General features: G+C 46.0%; 1 non-coding gene across 1 annotated transcript; it reads right to left on the bottom strand.

Annotated features, from left to right (window-relative positions):
- Positions 1-4,047: 4,047 nt before the first annotated feature.
- LOC132654419 (small nucleolar RNA SNORA48) lies at positions 4,048-4,191 on the bottom strand. Its single transcript, XR_009592071.1, has one exon. It is a non-coding gene; the product is annotated as a small nucleolar RNA SNORA48 (small nucleolar RNA).
- Between the last annotated feature and the right edge of the window lie 2,200 nt (positions 4,192-6,391).

The following is a 6,391-nucleotide window of genomic DNA, read 5'->3' as shown; positions in this document are numbered from 1 at the left end:
TATGCTTGAATTCCTCCTGAAATGTTTCTTAGCTCATTCCATTTTGAACAAACTATAAGATTTTTTTTTTCCCACAGTCAAATGGAATCTGTTGGTAATTCGTGTCAATTGATAGAGTTTCCTGTTAGCACATGGGTTTAGTTTCCTGTTAGCTCTAACCTAGAATTCTACACATTCCATCCGTACTTCGGCTGCCGGATTCTTCAACAATGTTTACAGCCAAGAGAGGAAGTGGGAAGAGGCTCAGCATTGGTCTTCATGGGAACTATAGAGGGTGTCTGAGTTGATAACGTCCCAAAGCAGGGGATCTTAAAGAAGAAAGAGTTTATTTTGGGATGGGGTTTCAGAGGGATAGAGAACATCACGGGGGAGGGTGGGAAACAGGGACAGGGACCATGACAACAGGCAGGCCTGGTGGCTGGGACAGGAAGGTAAGAGCTCACATCCTCCAACGTACTTTCAAAGCAGAGACAGTGAACTGAAAGTAGTATGGGAATATCCACTCTCAAAGCCTGTCCCCCCCGCCGTGATTATTTCCTTCATTGAGACAAAACCTCCTAAACCTCCTCAAACAGTGCCACCAAGTGAGGTCCAAGTGTGTGCACCTGCTGGGCGCATTTCTCATCCAGACCTGGAGGTTTGTGATAAACACGTTCCTGCCAAATAAGAGCTTGACTGCCGTCAGGTGCTTCTTTTTCCAGCCCACTGGAACGTTCTGCTTTCACAGCAGTTTATCATTCATTTATTAGTTCATTTATCCCAGGGTAAATGAATAGTCTTTGAGTCATGCCCTTCTTGGAATGAATTTTTATTATTTTGAATATTTATTAATAAATTATGTATTATATAAATATTTATTAAATCACATTTCTTTTTCATTTCTCATACTACCTATTATCAAATAGTTGTTTGTATTCTCAGTGTGTGCATTTCTCTGCTAAAAAGAAAATACCAAGAAAGAAAGAAATGATATTATCTTTTATATGTTTTTAATTTTTTTCCTTTATCCATTTTTATTGTATGAATGTTTTACCTGCTTGTCTGTATGCTCAACATGTGTGTGCCTGGTTCCTGTGGGAAGTCAGAAGAGGACATCACATCTCTTGGAACAGGAGCTATGGGCAGCTGTGGGCCACTGCAATCATTTCTCCAGCTACCCGCCACCCCTGCTTTTGTTTTTTCAACACAGGGTTTCTCTGTGTGGCCCTGGCGGCCTGGAACTCACTCTGGAAACCAGACTGGCCTTGAGTTCAGAGGCTCATCTGCCTCGCCTCCCAGGTGATAGAACTAAAGGCCCGCACTACCACACCACGTGTGTTATCCCTTTCGAAGAGACTGGTTTATTTTTATTTTTACGTGTATGCACACCACATGGATACAGTACCCACAGGGTCCAAAGGAGGGTGGCAGATCTGGAGAACTGTGAGTCTCCCTGTGAGGTCTCGAAACCTAACCTGGATTTTCCAGAAGAGCAACCAGTGCTCTTAACCATGGATGCATCTCTCTCTCCCCGACATTATTTATTTTAATCCTGGTTGTATCTTTGGAATCTAGTTCAGTTCATTAAACAAAGTTGACTCGTATTTCTGTCTTTGTCTCTGCACCTATCCTTCCAGATATATATGTGTATATATATACATACATATATGTACATATACATATACGTATATACACAAACATAATTATATACATAATGCATAATTATATAATTATAATGTGTAATTATACATATAATATATAATTATATATATATATATAAAATGTGAATGGATGTTTACAGATACAGAGAGAGGAAGTGAAGGAGTAGAAGGGAGACTGTTCATTTTCTCTTGCTGCAGAAACCATAGTAACTGAATACAATATGTTTTTGTTTCACAAGGTTTTTTTGTTTGTTTTGTTTGTTTGTGTGTGTGTGTGTGTGTGTGTGTGTGTGTGTCTTCCTGCATGTAGTCTGTGCTAGGTCATATCTGGAGGCTCCTCTGGGTCTATATCCAATCCCAGTTCATGTTGAGTCCTTGGCAGAATTTATTTTCTTGCAGTAGAACCTGAGGGCCACAGCTTCTTAGTCTGTTAGTGGCAGGAGGCAGCTCTCAGTGTCTCTAGGCAACCCCAGACCACGTGATCCTCCCATCAGCAATTCACACATGGCAGTTGGCTTCAGGGTGCAGAGGACCTCTCTATCCAGGCTGTTAAATTAGAGCCTGGTGTAATGTAAGTTTTAAGCACATGTGTGTGGAGGCCTGAGGCTGATATTCTGTACCACACACACACACACACACACACACACACACACACACTTCATTCACATAATATGTATATAATATGTATTATATAATACATATAAATGATATGTATATATATTATATAGTATATAGGTATATCTATATGCAATATATAATACATGCATTATCTACACACATGTGATATATATGTTATATGAATGAAGTGTCTTAAGCAGTAATTTTTTAAACTTTTTATTGACTGTATGTGAGTGTCACATCATGCAGCCCAGTCCTGCTCATCTTTCCTCCTGATATCTGCCCTTTGCCTTTGCAACCTCCCCCAAAATAAAACACACACACACACACACACACACACACACACACACACACCAACATAAAAAAAAAAAAAAAAACCTTTGCCATCAGGGCCAGCTCCACTGTGTTGCCAAGTGAGATGCGAGGCCTGCTCTTCAAGCGCTATAGCCAGTAAAAGTCTAGCTCTCCAGTTCTCCTGACCCCAGGGCCAGTCCTTCCCGATACTGCAGGTAACAAAGGGGGAGGGGGAGGGCGTCACCACCTGACTGACACTAACTCATGGCAGAGGAGTGGCTGGGCCAACTCTACTATCCCCTCACCCCCACTGGGCCAGTTTTACTGTGCTGCATCAGGTGAGGGACAGAGACAGCTCACAGGCTTTCATGACCCCAGGGCCAGTTCTTCCAAATGCCTCAGGTGGTGAGGGGTGGTGGTGGGGGAGGGGATAGAGTGAGGTAGCTTCATGTCTATACCCAGGCCACCTCAGGGCACATGAGTGATGGGGCTAGCTCTCTCTCTGTCCTCAGGGCTGGCTCACCTGAGCTCCCTTGACCAGAGCCAGCCCTACTCTGCTGTGCTGTCCAGGTGAGGTGTAGGGCCTGCTCTCCTGAGTGCTGCAGCTGGTGAGGGGCAGTGCCAATTCACTGCTCTCACAACCTTGAGGTCAGCATTTCTGACCGCCTCGGGTAGTAAGCATGGAGGAGTGGCAGGGTCAGCTCTCCATGCTCTCGCCCTCAGGGCTGGCTCACTTGCTTTCCCCTATTACGGTCAGCTTTGTCCAGGCAGGGTACAGGACCGGCTTTCCTGAGTGCTGCAGCTGGTGAGGGGCACGGAGAGCTCTCCAGGGCTCATGACTGGAGCTGGCAGGGGTCGGGGGAGGGAGCACCACCCCTGCAACCATGCCACCTCATGGAAGAGGAGTGGTGGGGTTATCTCTCTGACACTCACACCATACTTCCACTGTGCTGCCTGGGTGAGGCACAGGGCCAGCCCTCCCTAGCGCTGCCAGCAGTGAGAGATGAGGCCGCCTCTCCAGAGTGCCACATGCAGTGACAGATGGCCAGCGATGCACAGCCCTTGAACATCCATGTGGTCCCAGCGGAGGCCCCAATCAGGAAGTCCCCATGCTCTGTAGTGGTAATATGAGCCATGGACATCTAGGCTGACCTCTGCTGTTGCATAGCCACAGAATCCAGACATGGCCCCTGGCTTGGGCTGGGACTTTACCATGGCCCCAGGTGGCAGGCTCACCACTCAGAACAGGCCACCCCTCTCCACCCTGGAGTCTCCAGTTCCATCTCTCTTCATAATGCTGAAGCTGCTCCATTTCTTTTTCTCCCGTCTGACCACATACTCACACACTGTGGTGGCTCCTGCTGCAGGCTGGGCATGTGGCTGGTGGCCCCAGGGTGACATCCTCCACCCGTGCTGCATGGTGTATCAGAAGGGGGGTACTTATGGCCCACCTGTGTTGTGCACTGCAGGGGCATGGATTTAATTGGTTCGATTTTTATGAGCCCTAGGCATGAGGTAGCTTTGACCAGTAAGCCAGGCATCAAGCTAGGATGAACAAGGGACTGCCATTTGCTCTGCTCCTGACTAATAAAAGCACACCACCATCAACAAGGTGTCTCTTTGCCCATTGCCAGGGGATCCTTACATATGTTTAAAAACAGGGTCTGTCATTGAACTGATTTGGCTAGAGTGCATGGCCAGAAAGTTCCAGGAGTGCTTCTGTCTCCTCCTCCCCAGTGCTGGGATTACAGGCGTATGTGCCAGTGTCCAGCTTTGTTTCTTGTTTTTGTTTTTTGTTTCTGTGTGTAGCCCTGGCTGTCCTGGACCCCCTTTGTAGACCAGGCTGCCCTCAAACTCAGAGATCCCTCCCTCTGCCTCCTGAGTGCTGGGATTATAGGCGTGTGCCACCGGGCCAGGCTAGTGTCCAGCTTTTTATATGGGTGCTATGGAATCTAAATTCAGATCCTCATGCTTGGTTGGCAAACATTTCACCAGTTGAGCCCTCTCCCTAGCCCCATATCATGTGACTTAATCAGACTCCGAGTCTCACCTTGTTGGCACTATGGTGTGTAGAAGCCCGTCAGAATTTGCATCTGAGGGGAGAGGATTACGGATATGACTTACTAAGGCCAACCTTGGAGTGTATCTTCCACAGGGGCCCAGGAATAAATAGAAGCAGTTAGTCAAGGGGAGGGGAGGAGAGTGAAGGAGGGAGAGGGAGGGGCCACTTTGTTTTTCAGGTGCTTTCTACTTCTTATAGACTCTGCCTTCTACTCCACAGGCCGCATATCTTGGCGCTCACAGATAGCCTGGGAGGCCCCAGGTGGATGGATATCAGAAGTTCCTGGGGCTAGAATCTGTGACTTGGTGAATGATCCACGCCATTTGCAGTCTCTCTCTGGACTCCAATCTCTCTCCACTGAAGAGGAAGTTCAAGAGAGATTGAGACTGCCTGTGGGTCCCTGGCTGATGGCTAATTAAGAAGTAAGAGGCTTTCTTAACAAGATGAATCAAATTCTAAGCTGGAGAGATGGCTATGAATGAGGCTGCAGGAATTACCTGGGGCTGGGCTTCTGAAGAGTTTCATTTAGCGACCAATGAGCCTGAACTGCTCAGGGAAATGACAGCAGCTCCAAAAGAAGGCTTCACTTCATACAGGGAGGTGTTTCCTTATTGCTTATCTTTCTTCCAAGTGGTTGAATAACTGGAATTTTAGTTCTTGCCCTAGTAAAACAGAAAGAGGCTTGCAGGCAAAGCCTGTGGGTATATAGCTAAGACTGCAGCTCATATGCATTTGAAAATCATAGGATAAAAAGAACTGATCACTGTATTTGCATTTAAGGAACCTGCCAAAGACCTAATATATTCCAGTGAATCTAAGGCCTCATCAATTGTAAGAGACCCATCATTTCTATGTCAGAGTGATGGAAATTAAATAAGGCCAAGCTACCGACTGTAAGACACAGTCATTTCAGAGATATTAATATATACCGGAAAATATGCTCAGTGTGATTGGCTTCCTATAGCAGCTGTAGGAATCGGTGCTGGAAATGCTGCTATGTCAAGAAGCGCTGGTTCTCAGCAGAGCCGGAGGCTGAGAAACCTCAGGACATGACACCGATTATTCCATGGTTACTAGAAAATGAAATGTTTTTAGAGTCAGACATGTCCTTAGAGGCCATCTAACCTGACCTCCCCATGAGAAAAGATACCAAATCTCCCTCTTTGATGGATTGTTTTCTGGATTCTGCCCAAATATTTTGAGTGTGGCATCCTGGTGCATTTCCAGTGTTCTTTATCAGATAGTGAGGGCCCAAGTTAAGGTGAACTGCTGCTTTTCTAGTTCCAGTTTTGTGGCTGTAACAAATACCACGAGCAGCTACGGAGAATAAAGGTTTATTTCTCTTACAGTTCCGGGTTGTAGTATGTCATTGAGGGGAAGTCGAGGCAGGAACTCAAAGTCAAACTTGAAGCAAGCATACCTGCTATTCCATGCAGCATCTAAACAATCAAGGAACTCACTCACAGCCAAAGAAAGGCAACAGCAATAATGGAGGATGCTGCTTGCTGGACGGCAGGCAGCTCTCTGATACAGTTTAGAACCACCCATGTAAAGAATGTTGCTGTCCTCAGCAGCCTGTGTCCTACATCAACTAATAATCCAGATAACTACATATAGACATGTCAACAGGCCAATGTGATCTAGGCAATTTTTAATTCAAATTGTCTTGCAAGATTGAGTTAAGTTCCCTGATAAAATTAACCAGAACATTTATTGACCTAGACTTGACTGGGTGGAAGAAAACTTGGATGATTAATAGGGTAGGGTAGGTGTTGGA

Source organism: Meriones unguiculatus, chromosome 5, assembly GCF_030254825.1.
Source record: "Meriones unguiculatus strain TT.TT164.6M chromosome 5, Bangor_MerUng_6.1, whole genome shotgun sequence".
NCBI classification, from domain to species: domain Eukaryota; kingdom Metazoa; phylum Chordata; class Mammalia; order Rodentia; family Muridae; genus Meriones; species Meriones unguiculatus.
This window is presented reverse-complemented; position numbering and strand designations above follow the sequence as displayed.